This window comes from Streptopelia decaocto (genome assembly GCF_964273445.1).
Source record: "Streptopelia decaocto genome assembly, chromosome: 1".
Lineage (NCBI taxonomy): Eukaryota > Metazoa > Chordata > Aves > Columbiformes > Columbidae > Streptopelia > Streptopelia decaocto.
The window spans coordinates 189,613,801-189,632,016 of NC_138663.1; the positions used below are offsets into that span (position 1 = coordinate 189,613,801).

At 45.5% G+C, this 18,216-nt stretch overlaps 1 protein-coding gene across 1 annotated transcript in view; it reads right to left on the reverse strand.

Moving 5' to 3' along the window:
- MTUS2 (microtubule associated scaffold protein 2) overlaps positions 1–18,216 on the reverse strand; it is a 319,109-nt gene that overhangs the window by 287,403 nt on the left and 13,490 nt on the right. The gene's annotated exons all lie outside the window — the stretch shown is intronic.

The following is an 18,216-nucleotide window of genomic DNA, read 5'->3' on the forward strand; positions in this document are numbered from 1 at the left end:
AAACATCCTGCTCTTCTGATTATGATCCTGTCCAAATTTCCTGGCATTAACTCACAAATAAGCTGTTCCATGTTAGGAGTGAGTGAAATGAAGCAATGCACCTAGTCTCAAGAGAGGAAGAGGATACAAAAACTTTGCGAAACAAAAACTCCTCATTTTCTGTTCCTCTTCCTCTGAAGTATCTTTAGACTAAGTCAACACTCAAGTCAAATTTAGGTACACAAACTAAGGAGGAATCATGGATTAAACCTAGACAGGTTTTCATATAGAGATCACTGTTTTTAAGGGGCTCTGTGCTATTTGACACCTTGTTCCTATGCCACATTTTGATGGGGTAAGGGTGCTGTATCGCTATTCAGGAAGATTTAGCTGGTATTGCTTGTGATGAGGTCACCCAGAAGTATGAACGGAAAGAGAAGAAAAAAGAAAGGGCAAGAAAAATCATCCAGAAGACACACAGAAGGAGCTTCTCCCATACGTCAAAAAAAGATTGCAACCACAAGAAATAAACATCGTGAATGAGAGAACACAAGTTATGATTTCAAAAAAAAACAGGTCAAGGCAGAGAAAGAAAGCCAGTCCTGAGATCGTATAAGGGGTCATGAGATGTATTTTTTTAACACTGGTAAAAGGGTCCAAAGACAAACTGCTGAGAATCAAAGATGAAACCAGAAGAGGTTTTCCCAAGTAGGACTAACCAGATCATAAGATGACAGAAAAGCTGGAAAAGTATTTGGTTGGTTTTTTTTGGTTTTTTTGGGAGGGTTTTGTTGTGTTTGTTTGTTGTTGTTTGGGGGGGGTTGTGTGTTGTTGTTGTGGGGGTGTTTGTTGTTGTTGGGGGGGGTGTTTGTTGTTGGGGGAGTGTTTGTTGTTGTTGGGGGGGGGTGGTGTTTGTTGTTGTCGGGGGGGGGTGGTGTTTGTTGTTGTCGGGGGGTGGTGGTGTTTGTTGTTGTCGGGGGGTGGTGGTGTTCGTGGTTGTCGGGGGGGGTGGTGCTTGTGGTTGTTGGGGGGGGTGGTGCTTGTGGTTGTTGGGGGGGGTGGTGCTTGTTTGTTTTTAATATCGTGTCAGTGATGTGTATTTATCCATGTTATGAAGGAAAAGAGACAGGAGATAGATTTAACAACGAGTGCAAGGAAAACCAAGAAAAAGGATGTGACTGTGGGACAAGCAAAGCAGGTGGAGATCAGAAGAGCCCTGAGAATACAACAGATGAAAAGGCAGAATCAGAGAAAAAAAAAAAAAGGTAGGACAGCTGAGGGGAAAGGGGGAAGTCATATGACTCTAATTTTTTCCCTTCTGGTAAAGATCAAGTGGAGAAAAGTTAGATAAAAATCTCAGATATTAGAAGATGGAAGATACAAATGGGATTTTAATTTTATGCAAGACATTTAATCAAATAGTCTTTGAAAATGTTTTAATGACATGCAACTGATGGTCATGAGAAATTTCACATAAGTGTGTCAAATCCCAAAACCAAAGTAACTCACTGCAAAACACGCACTAATTACAATGACGTTTATGTTTTAATAGGAAATTTGAGGTAATTTCTATTTTTCCACCCACCTTCCTTTCCCCAGCAAGGCAGGTTGCTCCTTTTCAAATAACTCAGTTAAATTAAGTTGTATGTTCAGCCTCATTAGCCACCATCTCCATTTCCCTGCAGTTTTAATTAGATAGGTCTCTTTGTGCACAGCTACCTCAATCCTTCCCCCTAAACAATCCCTCGATTTTGCTTTTTTTATGTTATCATTCTTCAAATGCTCCTAATTACACTGGAGGCAGCCAAGGCGATCAGGGCAGAGCGGTGCTCTCCCATGGAGAAGGCAGGGCAAGATCTGCAGCTGGCAAGGCACACGGACCCCTTGGGCAGGGCTAAGGGTTTAGATGCTTCTCCACACTGTTTTACTCTCTTTAATCAAGACAACCCGTCAACACAACAGACTAAAGTGAAGGGTCAGACCCTCTCCATAGACACCAAACCCCAAGCACATGGAGCTGACTTCTCCCAGCAGCCTCCTTCCTGCTTCACAAACCCCCATGCCGGTCCACCACCTCCACATCCAGCACATGAAATCACAGGGCAGGAACAAGGCCCCACCAAAGCCAGACGGACACAGGAGGCCCCTGAATTCAGGATGGTGCCTGGCTGCAGCTCTTCCCTCAAAGCACCCACCCTGGCAAGCCAAACGCATCCTCCAGACATCAGGCCACAGCACTGTCCTGAAAGACAGGAGAAAGTCTCAGGAGGACCAGCTCCAAGGGTCTGACCTGGCCTTTAGTCCATTTTTTTAAACAAGCACAGAAGCAAAGGTACTGAGATCATGAGGTGACCTGTTTCCAGGTGGAAATGGGGGATAAAGGCTGATATTTCAGAAAAGAAAAAGGAAGTGAGGAGGATCAGCTCTGCCCATAAAGAGCAAGACAGGACATTTTTAAGGGCAGGATTTCTGCTTCAGCCCCTCTTTGCACTCTATTAGCAGAGAAAGACTACAAATCCAGCAAGAATGACTGGCAGAAAACCCCTCAGAGCAAAGGACCTCTGCTCCATCGCTACCCCGCAGCCCCAGAGGAGAGCGCAGGGAGCTCAGCACCGCTCCCGGGCTATTCCTGGCTGCCCAGGGTCAGTGACAGCGCAGAGGGATTAGAGCAACTTGGATCAGTTATGTAAAGGACATGTTGCTTGTGGCTTCCCTCAAATCCCAGAGACATTGCTATTATGTAATAGGAACAATCAAACAGTGCAGCTTTATCATTATTTGATTTTTTTTTAAAAGTGCTGAACAGCTAAAAATGAACATTATGTGTCTGTCAGACTCAGTGTTATGTTTTCCACTCTAATCAGTTTAATCTTAGAGCTGCTGTAGCTTACAGAACAGTGACTCAGCTCTCACTTCGCCTGAGGTCTTGACACCTGGAAAGGTGAAATAAAGCAACATTTGTCCACCTTCTCACTGGATCTTTTGTGGAGGGCAAAGCTTGTACCTTCTGAAGTGAGCCCAAGGGCTTTCATTTCTTCAGTATCAGTATCTTGCTGGCTCTGCTGGCATGAAAGGATTACCCACATGAATAAGAACTGTCGACCTGGCCCTGAACTTTGCTTCATGACTGGATGGTGGCTGTGAGCCCCTGACACTTGGGCTTTCATCAGTGAAAAAAAGCAAGCTCATTTGGCAGAGTCTCCAGAACCTTCTTAAATTATTACTGTAAATAATTCTTATAGTAATGTGCAGAATTTTACACTATACATCTATGCATCCACATCGTGCTATTTAAGAAAATATGCATATTAACAACAAAATCCACTGTTTGACCCAGCTGTAAACCACTTAACTCATGTATTTGGGGCATGCTCCAGCAATATCAAGGATGGGTAGATACAGATATTTCATGGACTCTTAGATGGTAATTTGACCAAGCTGCTGTCGTATCAAGATTAGCACTTTGCGCAGTCTGGTTTGTTTTAGAAACTTACTCCTTCCTTTCCAGTTTACAGCCCAATTTTAGTGCCCACGCTGAATACTTGTCTTGATCCTCATAGCATTAAACCCCAATGTATCCAGATTGTGATATAGCAGCCCTGTCCTAAGCACTTGCTCCTGATCTCTGTAGCATTTCTAGTCTTGTCCATGCAGCTGTTTGATTTCACCAAGGCTCATACAGACCATTTCCAGAGATTGTTTTACCTTTCCTCCCATTTTAAAGTCTCACTATTATACCCAACCAACAGGTAAACAACCTTTCAATGTAACAGCAAGAGAAGTACCTAAAATCCCAATGGTCTGGTAGACCAGAAGGAATGCATTCGTTCTGAGTGTAGGGCTCTGCCAAGCACACTCAAGTACAATTTACTTACGAATGTCTCATCTGTGCCAAACAGCCTCTCAGCTTGCCCTGTGCATAACACATCGTGATTCTACTACCTGAAATGAGGTTGTGGCAAGGAGGGTGTTGGTCTCTTCTCCCAAGTGACAAGTGATAGGACAAGAGGAAATGGCCTCAAGTTGTGCATGGGGATGTTTAGACTTGGATATTAGGAAAAATGTATTTACTGGAAGGGTTGTCAAACACTGGAACAGGCTGCCCAGGAAAGCAGTTGAGTCACTGTCCCTGGAGGTGTTTAAAAGATGTGCAGATGCAGCACTTAGGGACAAGGTTTAGTGGTGGACTTGACAGTGTTAGGTTAACAATTGGACCTGATGATCTTAAAGGTCTTTTCCAACCTAAACGATTCTACAATTCCTACCAGCATTCTGGCATGAGCTTACATTGAGCTTGGAAATGTTTAATACAAAGCTTTATTTTTCCTCCCATCACAATCTAATTCTTGCTCGGTAACACTAACATACCCTGTAGCACAAAAATATAGCACTTGGGAGTTATCTGGTCCCTCTGAATTTTTCTGGCAGTATGAAATTGAGATTTATCATGAGGATCACCTTGGACTGAAAACATCTCAGGTGGCGTAGAGGGCTGCTGTTCCACATGCCCCATGCAAAATTTGGCAGAGAAAACACATGCCAGAGGGTGAACTCACTATTGAAGCATCTCTGTTCTTCACGCTATGCCTGCCTGACGGACTGGCCCTTTGGCAGCCTTAGCATTTTGCCACAGCTTAGAGCACCCTGTGGGGATAACAAATACAGAAGCCAACTAATTTACGATAAACTAGCAAATAGTTACAATCCAAAAAGTAAAACCTAATAGAGGAACTAATTAGCCCAGCATGTGTTTTAGATGTTTGTTTATTTTTTAACTATGATTTCAAAGGGAAGTCGTTCTCCTGCAAGTGTTGAGTGATTATGCCCATGAAACACAGTTGTGCAAAGAAGAACAAGTTAGACTTTTCTTCCAGCTCCGCACTCCATGCAATATTTGTTTCAGTGAAGTTTATCTCTGAGCAGAATAGCGCTCAGGCTCATATAAGGAACAACAACCTGTAATACGCCATCATCTAAATTAAGAGTTATGATTGCAGGCTGGAAGGGGAATCCAAGGAATTTTTTCAGCTGATGCTTTTGCTGGTTTTGAGGATTGCATAAAATCACTGATCTGTAAGTGATGTCACTAACAGCAAAAGCCTGGGAACTGCTGCTATACCAGATGCTTCTGAGGATTAAGTCATTTGCAGAGACTTTTGATGTGGATGCCTCTGCTGGAACAAAATGGACTTCTCCATTCACATTCCCCAAACACCCTGCAAGAGTGGGACAGTATATCCCTCCCCGGTTTTGGAGAGGAAGCCAAGGCACAGTCTTAAACCAACTTTACTACAATTATATGGGAACATAACTTGGATGTCCTTAACTTCCAGCCAGGGCACCACTGATGCCACTTTCTTTGCAGCACTTCATGCTGTGCCACACTACACCACAACAGCAGCAATAACTTTTCCTTGAGCAGAAAACAGTTCCTGCCCTGAAGCATGAAGAGTCACTATGCCAGTATCTTTGAACCTTTTTGCCTGACTGCCAACTTTGTAGCCACTTAATTGAAAAAATAAAATAGAATTCCTTAAATTTCTAGTAATTTCTAAGGTGGCTGCTTAAATAATGTCGTTTAAACAGCTCTTTCCTGTATTGAAGACCTATTTTTTTGATATTTTGAATGTTTTACAGCTATGCCTTTTGGCTGCAAAATGTTAACCTGGTTCTGTACCATAACATAGTAACATGGGACAGAGTTTTAATTGGTATAAATCACTTGGTTGTGAAGTTACAGCAATTTCTAACAGCTAATAATTTCCCCTCTTGCTTCTCACCCTACAAGCCCTCTCTAAGTAGGTCTTTCTCATTAAACCAATGACACGAGACAGTTAGGTGGTTACAACACTTGGCCAAACTCTGGAGATCTTTCTGGTGACCTTGGTTGAAGTGTTGTACCTTATCCTCCTTCCAGTTCCCCACTGGAAAATCCAGAACAGCAAGATTATACTGTATAATGGCAATGGACAGCATAAACAAGTGAGATTTTTGGAGAGCAAAATGTCAAATGCATACCCAGCAACAGAAAGTGACAGTGTTCCCAGGCTCATGAGGATGCTATTTACATTAGGATAGTGCCAGAATAAGTTACACAAAAATCCATCAGAATTATTTTCCTGAAGGAAGACTATTTCAACAGGTTTGAGTTTGCAATAGCCAGCTCAGGTACAAACCATCATGCACTTCAGCTTTGCTGCTCTTCGCTACTTTCCGATGTCAGCTACTTAATGACTTCTTTAACAAAACTGACTGCATGCAGTTTTCAGTAAAAGTTGCATTTAAACAACGCCAGTATAATTATAAATAACTTGTGATAAAATGCAATACTTGTGTAGAGAAAGCATTTGCTAAATCAGCTGTGCTACGGTAGTCTTTTTAGCAAACCTCAGCATCCAGCCAGGGGTGGAGGGGAAGAGATGATCTTGCACTGCTTGTTGCTGGCATTTTGGCAAATATTTTTACTCAGATGTCCGTTATTATGCCTAGATCTTTTATACTCCAAAATGTTCAATCAAATATTAAACCAACCACTGTGTATGAGTCTCTACTGTATTGTGCTTTGCTTCATTTACCATTGTATGGCTCTCCAGAGAGAGCACATTTCACTGGAGCCCGCAATTCTGGCTGCAATTCTCTGTCCTATGCTGATTTCTGCTGCTTTTTTCATGAACTTAAGAAACAGAGAATGCACACTGGAAGCTGAAAGTCTTGGGTTTTGTAACTTATGATGAGGGAGGACTATTTCTCATTGGTTACTGAGTTCCCTGCACAGGCCTCTGATGTGCTGTTGTGCTTTACAGATGTGGAGAATTGCGCTTCTGTATTAGGTGTGCTGCTAGCTCTTATCTCCCCATTATCTTCCTAAATATCTAGCATTGCTTACTAGTCCATAAATGTGCTTTGCATAGAAATACACATTCCAGAAACTTAGGCCAGGAGTTTTAAGCTTCTTTCTTTTTTATTACAGTCACTATCACTAACACAACAGACAACACCCTAGAAAACTTTACCATACAAGAAACTTTGCTGTAAAGAAATGAAAAAACTACTTATCTGACCCAAACCTATACCTGGCATTTGTTAGATAGGCAGGCAAATACCTGCCTCTGTCCTTAAAGAGATGAACATAAGGAAAGACATGGTACTGTATCAAAAGCTACTTCAAATGAACCACATGGACACAGACTTGCAAAGATTTTGCTCAACGTCCCCCCATCTCAGGCACTGATTTCCAGATTCATAGTGCATTGCTCAAAGGTTCACATCAGAAACCCCCTTTTGCTCCTTAAAATAGGACGTTATTCTGCAGAAATTAAGGTGATGATAAATAAAGCAAAATGAGAAGTTTAACATTATTTCCATACATGTAGCTCACTGCTACCACTCTCCTGCAGCACAGGCTGTACTGCTCTCCACAACAAATTGCAGAGACAGAAGACAAGTAGCCGAGTATATTTAATTGCATTGGAAGAGGGCAGACTGGTTAAGAGTTTATGCAGCAAGACATATAGAAAAGCCCACACCTCTGCTTGAAATTGGGAGTGAGAAACAATAAAACCCACAAACATGACACTGAATTTAGAGAGCATAAACCAATTCCTGTATGAAATCAAATCACACAGACCAAAACAAGGCAGTTATGCATCACATTATACCCAGCTCAATTGCTGCCAAGTGTCTCCTTAATGCAGTCATCCGTTGCAAAGTTAACCTCTATGCAAACACTTGACATTTAATTATTTTGCTACCGATGCCTTAATATCAGTAAATATTTCTAATTCTTGACCCACTGAGAAATATTTTTTTTTTTTTGATCTTACAGGCTTTTAATGCAAGTATACACATCAAGGATCCGGCTGGCTTGCTCATTTCATGTTTAGAGTGATCAGGGATCACTGGCTCCCTAACAGAGGTGCCTATAGGGAGCACAGGCTGGTGCCAAGGCTGAAGCACAGTGCACAAGCACAGAGCTCAGCGCTGCTGTTACCTTCGGGACACGACAGGGGCCAGGGAGAAAAAAGCAGAGGCAAAGGTGGCAAGAGAGATGAAGCAAGGAGGAGGAAAAGGTACCCAGACTCACCTAAAGAGAGTTGAAAACGACCAACCTGGATAAACAGTTCTTCAAGTGGAGATGTTCTATATGAGTAGGGAGATCTGGACCCACTGTCCTATCTTGCACAGATCTGTTATCTTTCCTTTCATACCAAAACACTGGCTTATAATTCACAGTAGCTGCTTTATCTTTCATCATTTTTCAGAAAAATAATGAGACGCCGCTTAACCCCTCGGAAGGGTCAGGGTGTAATTGCAGCTGCAGCACCGTGAGCCGCTGGGGCTGCTGCAACTCGGCACTTGCCCGGAACTCTCTGCTCGCCCGGGCTGAGCGCTCGGCCCTGACCGGCGATCCCAACCCCACTCCGGGACCCTGCTCCCCGTGGCACTGCCACGCCGTTGACACTCTCCTGCCATAAAACGGGTATTTTTGCTCTTTCCCAGGTGCCACACAGAGAGCAATGCCCACTTGAGCCAGTCCATTTATTAGCATCCTCAAAACTTTTGGCTGAATAGATCTGATAACACATAATAAGCTGGGCTCGCTTCGCTGTCTCACCACCCAAACGTGCCCCTTTACCACAGGTACGCGAGAGGAGGAGCCCACAGACCTGCCGCGTTCCGGCATCCGCGTTTCCCCCCGCGCAAAAACCATTCCCCATCTCGGAGCGCTTTTTGCCCGTGTCCCGTCCCCCGGCCACGGCACTCCGGCGGCGCAGCCGAGACCCCGCGGACTGGCCGGGCAGGGGGAGCACAGGGCGACCCCCAGGACACCCGCCAGCCCGGAGGGGCGGCATTGTGGCTGCCAAGTTGCTGTGGCGCTTCGGGGCAGGACGGGAGCACCCCCACGCAACACCCACCCGTGCCGCCCCGCGGACGGGAGCGGAGCCCGCGCTGCCCACGCCGGGACAGGGGATGCGCGGGCGGTGGGGATGAGCGGCGCTCACCTGCCTCCGCGCCGGTGCCGCCGGTGCTGCTGCCGCCTCCTCCCGCCGGCAAGCCGGGCGGCGGGCGCGGGCCGGGTTTATATAGCGGCGGGGCGCAACCGCCCAGCAGCGCCCGCCGCCGCCCGCGCCCGCCGCCGCACCGAGCCGGGCCGCAGCGCCCCCTGCGGGACCGCGCCGCACCCTGCGCCGCCGCCCCGGGCGGGGCACCCCGCCCCCCGCGGGTCACCCGCAGCCCCATGCCCCAAGGGCACCTGCCAGGGAAAACACGAGCATCACGACAGAGGTGACGATATAGATAGCAGAGAGTTCTTGTGACTGCATTTGGGGGGACGCTTCTACTTCTGCCCAGTTTTCCTGGGAACTGCTATGATTACGCATGCAAAAAAACACCCGGTAGGCTAATATGTGGTTTATAGTAGAGGAGTAGTAGAGTGCACCCTCAGTAAGTTTGCAGATGACACCAAGCTGGGTGGGAATGTTGATCTGCTGGAGGGTAGGATGGCCATACAGAGGGATCTGGACAGGCTGGATTGTAGGGCTGAGGCCAATTGTATGAGGTTCAATAAGGTCAAGAGCCAGGTCCTGCACTTGGGTCACAACAACCCCATGCAATGCCACAGGCTCGAGGAAGAGTGGCTGCAAAGCTGCCTAGCAGAAAAGGGTGTGGGGGTGTTGACTGACAACCAGCTGAACGTGAGCCAGCAGTGTGCCCAGGTGGCCAAAAAGGCCGACAGCATCCTGGCTTGTATCAGGAACAGTGTGGCCAGCAGGACCAGGGAAGTGATTGTGCCACTGTACTCAGCACTGGTGAGGCTGCACCTCAAATCCTGTGTTCAGTTTTGGGCCCCTCATATAAGAAAGACGTTGAGGTGCTGGAGAGAGTGCAGAGGAGGCAACGAAGCTGATGAGTGGCCTGGAGCTCAAGTCTGATGAGGAGCGGCTGAGGGAACTGGGACTGTTCAGCCGGGAGAAAAGAAGGCTGAGACCTTATCACTGTCTACAACTACCTGAAAGGAGATTATAGCATGGAGGGTGTTGGTCTGTTCTCCCAAGTAACAAGTGATAGGACAAGAGGAAATGGCCTCAAGTTGCACCGTGGGGGTTTAGTTTGGATATTAGGAAAAACTTCTTCATGAAAAGGGTTGTGAAGCACTAGAACAGGCTGCCCAGGGAAGTGGTGGTTTAGTGCTAGAGTTAGGTTATGGTGGGACTCCATGGTCCTGAAGGTCTCTTCCAACTGAAATGATTCTATGACTCTGTGATTCTATGACTGAATGAGGATTTTCCTGGGAATATAGATATGGGTCAATATCTCTTGGAGAAGGCAGAAGGGTACCTCAAATGGCATCAGACTGAAATGGGACTTTTTTGTGGCAAGGCTTTCTGTTCCTTGACTGACCACTCTAGCTCTCCCTTTGTCCAAGTTCATTTCTCTTTCACTTTAAAATTATCATGAAAATAAATAAATAAGCAGACACATACATTTGCATTTTGGCAAAACTTATAACTCAGACTGTAATCTCCATCACTTTTGTTATGTTTAAACTCTTGCCCAGGGGTTTTACTCCCGTTAGGGAAGCAAGCCTTGTGATATAGGCAGAGTCTCTTTGTTGTATGTTTAAAGCCTTATCTACACATACAGTCTGTGTTACAACTATCTCTGTCAGTGTTGTTATATTCCCAGTGAGCCAGCGCTCATTGTTTCAATCAGCTGTTAAAATCAGCAGCAGGCATGAGATCAGATGGGAGTTTTATGATCTATGTCTAATGCTGGGCAACTCAATTAAATTTTACTAAGTCCTCTGGGCAAATGCATGAAGGGGGATGGTAAAGGGGTTCCTGGTTCGCGAGGCCAGACAGATACTACACAACATCCACCTGCCTCGGAGCCCCCACAATGATGCTTGAAGGCACCAGAAGATCCAGGACCTACACACACAGAGGCACAAGAGAGCAAGTGTCTGGGAGTCTGGGCAGACCTGGGAAGAAATGTCCATGGTTTGCATCCCAGCTCCAGCCTGGCCCTTTGTCAGCTGGGATCCAGCATAGCATCCTAGAAAGTCTTCCCTTACCCAGTGCCCATCTGATGAGGCTGATGTTACACCCTCACACAGCAGGACAGTCACTGTCCTAGGATATATCCTTATTTCCCAGCAATGCAATAGCTTCCTTATTTCTGCCTGTGCTCAAGCACACTGTGCTCGCATCTGTCTGCAGTTGGAAGTGCCAAGTATGATCCTTGTGGCACTGTGAGTCTCTTATCCTTAAAAGACCTTCCTTTAAGGTTTGCCTTCCCTGCTGAACAAAGCTGTGTTCCCCACCCCTAGCCCCACCAAGCTGGACTAAATGCTACACTTCAGTTACAAAGACAATGAAGATAAAGCATCTTAGCTGGTAAAGTCACTAAGAGCATCTCTCTGGCTGGCACAAAGGAGGACCCTGATGAGACAGGCACTGGCAGGTTTATGGTGTAAGGCTCCCCCTCCAGCTCTGTCAGAGCTTTCCAGCCCCCAGCAGATCAGGCAGAACAGGAGACATGGCTTCACCTTGGTTCACAATTCAAAATATTATTTATGTTCATAATCAGAGCTTATCGATGGTTAAAATAAGGGGAGAGGAGCTTGAGGAAGTGAACAAAACCATCCGGCACCTCCTCAGCCATTCATTTTCAGAAAGTAGCAGTACCATTTGTTGTGTCCAAAGGCATCACCATGAAAGTGTTGATGGGGACTTACAGAGGAGGCAGGCTTTCACTGCCCTCTTTTTATGTTAACACTTGAAAGGATCCATTGGCTGTATTAAAACAGGGACAATAACTGAGCAAGCCCAAATTCATGCAAAATGTTAATCAGCCTGCCAAGACCTATTATATAAAAAAGTACCTGTCAGCATGGAGTTTCTTCTGTCAACAGAACATTTTTGCAAACAATCATCAGTCCCAGCACTTGACTTCTGATCGCAGAGCTATTGCACTCTAAAAGATAATTCATACTATTATCACACCTAATTAAAAGCTACTTAGCTGTAGAATGTGGGCTTCACTTTATTTTTAGATTTTGTGCAGAAGTGAAATTATCTGCTGTAGATAATCCACATAAATTTGTTTTTCTTCAACGTTTGGCAGAGAGATTTGTAGCCTGTACAAATGTATAATGAAGTAGTTATGTGACTCCAACAAACAGAAAGGATAACAAAAAAACAGTTGCTTAAACTAGAAAAAAAGATGAGAAACTGAAGCAGTAGTTGGCTTTTATAGATGTAGGCAGAGCAGTTTCAAGCCGAAACCATGTTGTTGATGTGTTTAGGAACAAGCTGTTACAGCTACAGAGAGGTGGCAGAATAGCCTCACACATAGACCTGGAAATTTAAGGCAGTGAGGAACTCATGGCCCAAAGCAGGGACAGCCTGCCCATGAGTACGCAGGACTATGGCCTCGATGGAACTGAGGAACAGAGCAACCACATGCCTTGGCCATGGCTGACCCACCGAGACTCAGGTCTTCCCTCCCTGTCATAAGGGCATGCATGGTTGGCACAGTGGAGATGCCCTTTGGTGTACATCCAGGATTTATCCATTGCATTGAAATGAGCATCAGGACATCTTAGTGGCTGTGTTTGCATTGAGGAACATGGTGGGATCAGGGAACAAGTCGGATTGGTGATCACCCATGCTGCTTGTTAGGGTACTCTGGGGCACAGTCTTGGTCACTGCCACATAGCCCAGTATGGCCAGACGGTGCCGGGGCCCAGCCCAGGGCCTGCCATGCAGGGGGGACTGTTCCCAGCAAACAGCAGAGTTGGGACTGCACGGCTTCCCATGTCACCCTACATGATCTTCCAGCTCTGCCTCAGGAGACTTTGCAGCCACAAACTTCCTTCTTGTCCCATCCCAGTTCATGCACTACAGTCCCTGTTTCATGCAATAAATCACTTGTCTTGTGGGCTGCAGCACAGTTATTACATTAGTTCAGACAGTATAAATTTAAAAAAGAAAAAAGAAAAGGGAATCATCTACACATTAATACCAATGTCTTAGGGCTCCAGGGGCACCAGATGGGATAGCAGGATCAAGCACTATGCAACATGGATACAGCCAGTCTGTGTCACTTGGCCTTGGGATCAGAGAGCAGTTCCTGGCTGTTTACTTAGTGGTAAATACAAAGCCAGTGATGCCAGAAGACTGCACAAGGCATATTTCCCAGCAGAAATAAGCAAGAATCGCAATCAGTGTTCAGCTTTGAAGATTACCTGGGAACAAAGAGAGTCGGAAAAAAAAAAACGAAAAAAAAAAACCACAAACCAGCACCAGCAGCCCCCTGCCCCATGCTTAGATTGAGCTGCAACATCGTATTAAGGCTATTAGCTCCAGAACACTTTTAAAAGGTGTTTGTACCAGGGATGATGCAGCTTGGATCTGCAAGAGGGAGGGTCACAGGGCAGCTCCTGGGCTGCATCACCAGGAATGCGAACACTGCTGAGGGCACACGGAAAAGCTGAGGGCTGCCTGGCTGCCCCTGGGAAGCCATTGGGAAGGTAACAGGCAGAGCCTGATGCGGGCAGGGAGACCGACTGCTGCCAGGCAGCTGCCTGGGGGCACAGACATGCAGATGCCCAGAGCTGACAGCCTGCCTGCAGCCCAGTACCCGGCTCTGGATGTGTAAAATGCTTAAGCTATTGTCTCCAAAGGGAAATTTTCCTTTGCCTTCCAGGTCTGGCCCACACACATTTTCCCAGCAAAATGATTGCAGCTAAAACTATGATTAAAAAAAACCCAAACAACTTTTTTTTTTTTTTTTAATTTAGATAATTACTGTAGTTCTAGCAGGTATTTTTATTTAAGAGACATCTTAATCTTTAGTTACACCAGCTAAAACTGAAGCACTGGCATAATCATCCCAGCACCAAGCTGTCTCATACCAACTTGGATATCTTCTGGTCTTGAATAGATGTACCAACATAAGCTCTTTTCTATTGCATCAACACGAGGGGTGATTGTGTCACTTAAACTGTTATCAGTGTAATTAAAGTCGGACAACCCTTGTGTCTCGCTAAACACTGAGGTGCTGGCTTTGGCTGTGACTGCTGCTCTTCTCACCAGGGGACAGGCTGGCTTGTCACAACCCCCCAAATAAACCTGTGCTGTGTAGATGAGGCAGAGCTCTCTATAAATTAGAGCTAAAGCAGCTGATTCCCTCATCTGTGATTGCTGGCTGGCTAATTTAATGAGAAATAAAAGGCTGTAGCCCGAGCAAATCTGTCATGTAAAGCAAACAGTCTTGCCAGAGACATATCACCTTAATCTATCAAGTCGATTGCTCTTTCATTCAAATTACGAGGGCTATCTTGTACACCCAAATTGCTAGTGGCTGAAAATCCTGCAAAAACATATTGCATTAGGCACGCTAACAGCAATAACTTGCCTATTTTTGTGTAGACTACAACCAAGTGGTGAGGATGACTTCAAATACTCTTTTCAAATGGCTTGGATTATTTTAAGCCATAAAGGCAAGGTCTTCTGGGATCACAACAGTTGCCTCTCTGAGCTGTGTTACTGCTTGATAACAGCAGTGAAACACTGCAGACAGATGATAAAGCATTTTGATGTGAGCTCTTGTGAATGACACCATGGAAGAAATCTGTCCCATGGGACCTGAGGAATGCCAACCATGAAGATGAGTAATTGAGGTCAAATAAAAATGGCAGCTTGCTCAACACATCAACTTCCTATCTGAATGAATAAAATTGAGTATATTTGCTTGGATGAAGGGGGTTTTTGATGTGAATAATTTCTAATCATCATGAATAAGGATTGCACAATTTAAGTAACATATATACAGTTCTTTAATTTTTTTCCCAGTTTGTTTTGAGGAAACATTATAGTTGAGGAAAACAACTGTCATGATAGTATGAGCAGTGTGACAGCATTTTATTAATTCTTATGGTTTTATGTAGTTGCATACATATATGCATACATATATTTATATGCAACTGCATATATGTAGCCATCAATCTGCTTGCAGGCTTGCATCTAATGTCTTTTGAGCCACAGAAAATGGGGGGTCCTTAGACAATTCCCACTCAAACAGTGTCTAAGACAGGATGGTCACACCCCAGGGGAACCATTTTCCTCCAACTCTTCTCCCACAAGGTGGGACTTAGAGACCAGCAGTGCTCAGAACAGGAAAACAAAAAGCTCTGATGTTAAGCCTGTTAAGCCTTTTGGTGGCTGCTTGCCCAGACTGGGGTGCCATCAGGTGACTGACATGCTGTGCCCAAATCGCACCTTGCTGACTCCAGGTGGGGTGGGGAGGTCTGATCCTCCAGTCCTTTCCCCACACCACCAACCCCAGCAGCCAGCCTGCTCCCTCACTTTCCCCAGCCCCGCTGCTTGTTGAACCTGTGCCTGAAGACATTCACTTCACTAATGCTGCTCAAAGCGCTTCAGCTGCCATTGCACAGCAGGACCACAGTCCTGTTCCCCTCAGAGGGGCTTCAGCACTTGTTTGAGCTGCTCTGAGCCACTCCAGCATTGCAAAAAAACTAACAGAACAATAGCCAAATGATTCACCTTCTCCCGAGTTAGCATGTTGAGCTGCATGAGCAACAAGGCTGTGGCGTACCATGGGGGATGCAAGGCAGGAGGCAAGACACCCAGAGCCAGCAGCTGAATGGGCTGAGCACTGCTTTGGCATCACAGACAGGGCTTTATATAGGGGTTCATTTTCTGTCAGGGTGTTAAACTGAACTGCCCCATGAAGGGTCTCAGTCAGTGCCAGCATTGGTACATGGGGTGGGGAGAGCAGGAACGGGAAAAAGGGGCATGCAGTGAAGAGGAGAAGGACTTCAACTTTTGACACAGCTGTTTAGATTTGCTCAGCTGTGTCATGCAGCTTTGCTCACTGAAAGGCAGCTGGTTGCCCAGAAAACCTTCTCTACCCAACAGCCAGGCCAGGTCCCCCTCCTCCATGTGTGCATGGCTGGAGGGCTGCATGAGGAACACAGTGGGAAGGAGTGGGCAGGGGGAAGGATGGCCAGTGGGAGCTGCTGCTTCACCTAACATTGGTTGTGAAACAACAGCCTTAGTGCTAAAACTCACGGCCCATGATGTAGGCTGGCTTAGGGAACTGTGATGCAATTTTTAACACTTCAAGAAAACGATTTTAGAAAAACCGCCCCTGTGCAATGTAACAAGCCATTGCACTTCCACAAATAAGGGAGCAGAAGCAGCAGAAGCAGTTGCAGACTGTGGAGTCCAGCAGCTCTTGCATAAGGTAGCATTGCACGCCAGCCACGTTGCCTCTCCCGCCACCCAAGCACACACAGAAACAAACAGTAGAAAGGACATGAGTAGCAGAGTTGTGCAGTATGAGCAGCGGAGGGAAAAGGGAACTACCTGTGCAGAAATGCAAGGACCTGGACTTGGATTTAACAGCATGTTAAAGTTAAGTTAGGGTTATGAATGCACACTGCTCTCCTCCAGCAGCCCAGCAGCATCGCTTTGTCCATCATGTCCCTGTCCATCACTTTGGAGATCCACCACAGATTGTTCAAGCCCCTGCTCCACCAACCATCCTCACTATTGCATTCTCTATCCTTCACCTTGATTGACTCTTGATTCATCTGAGGAGGAGGGAGAGAAAGAGGAAGATGTGACTATTAAAAAGGAGCAGCCAAGAATACTCTCAGAAATTTTACATCAAACATTCAGCCTCACTGGTAAAGTGACTGAATTCACTGGGTAGTGAAGCAGTTTTCCTTTAGAATTAATGAAGCAGAGGAGGATGTGTGAGGTACTTAAGAGATACAGCTTACATACACAAGAACACTGTAAAATTATGTAGAGGATGAAAAAGCAGGAGGAGGATTGTCCAGATCATCACCTGGAGGGGACACAGGCAGTCCACTGTCTTGGCGGTTTTATCCATGAGAATGAACACCCAGCACAAATCTTTTACTGTGAGTGTTTTTGACATCTTTTTCTGAACAGCCATATTCAGCATCATCTTCCTCAGATGAATCAAGATCAGTAAAGTCAATCAAGTGTGAAGGACAGAAATAGAGAATAATGCTTGGGTGCTCAGTCTCTCAGACAAAGCAGCTAAGATCATTTCATATAGCGATCTGCTCATTAATTTTGATAGGGAAAACTGCTTTGTTATCCATTGTATGGCTAAACCTCACGCTCCTCAGGAACACATTTTCAGTGGGAAGCAGCGGTAGGGCTATGTGTGTTTTCTTCACACTAGCCAAAGTAAGGAATGTAGGTGCTTCACAGCTCTTCTAGGCCCATGATTTTACTTCCTGAGGCACTGAACATTGCTGCGGGGTGAACAGGAAAACCCAAAGGCACCTGCAACTGGAGCTTTGTATTTGAAGATGCTTACACTGTTGGAGAGGCAGGCTGGTTGTGAGGGCTGTGGTGGTTTAATGCCAGACACAGATTCTCACTCATTCTTTCTCTGCCCCACAGTGGGATGGAGGAGAGAATTGGAAAGGGAAAAAAAACCCTTGTGGGTTGAGATAAGAACAGTTTAACAGGGCAGCAAATGAAGATAATATTATAAAAATAAATAAAAAATTAAAATTTTATATATATATATATATTTACAAAACAAGTGATGCACAATGCAATTGCTCACCACTCGTGACACCAAGAGCCTGTTCATTCCCGAGTAGAGGTATTTGCCCCTGGCCAACTCCAGTTTCTATACTGAGCATGACATCATATGGTAAAGAATACCCCTTTGGCCAGGTTGGGTCAGCTGTCCTGGCTTTGCTCCCTCTCAGCTCCTTGTGCACCTGGTAGAGCATGGGAAGCCAGAAAGTTCTTGACTACCAGGCAACAGCCAAAACACAATGACAGTGTATTATCAACATACTTCTCATACTAAATCAAAACCACAGCACCACACCAGCTATTATGCTAGAAAGAAAATTAGCTCTAATCCAGCAGAAACCAGGATAGGGGCTTAGGCAGGTCATCTTCTCAGCTGCCTACTTGTCTGATTTTCACCAGGATGTTGCAAGTCAGCAGTAGGAAAATACACCAAATTCCCTCCTCCAGCTGTCACCATTTGGACCTGTGATAAATCAGACATATTGTATTCACAGAGGAGAAGAACAGACTAATTTCTTAAGATAAGGTTAGTTTCTGTTAGGATTGCTTCTTTTGAAGTCTCACATCTTAGTATGCACCCTAACGGTGACCAGAAAATACAGAATAGAGTCAAGTCCTA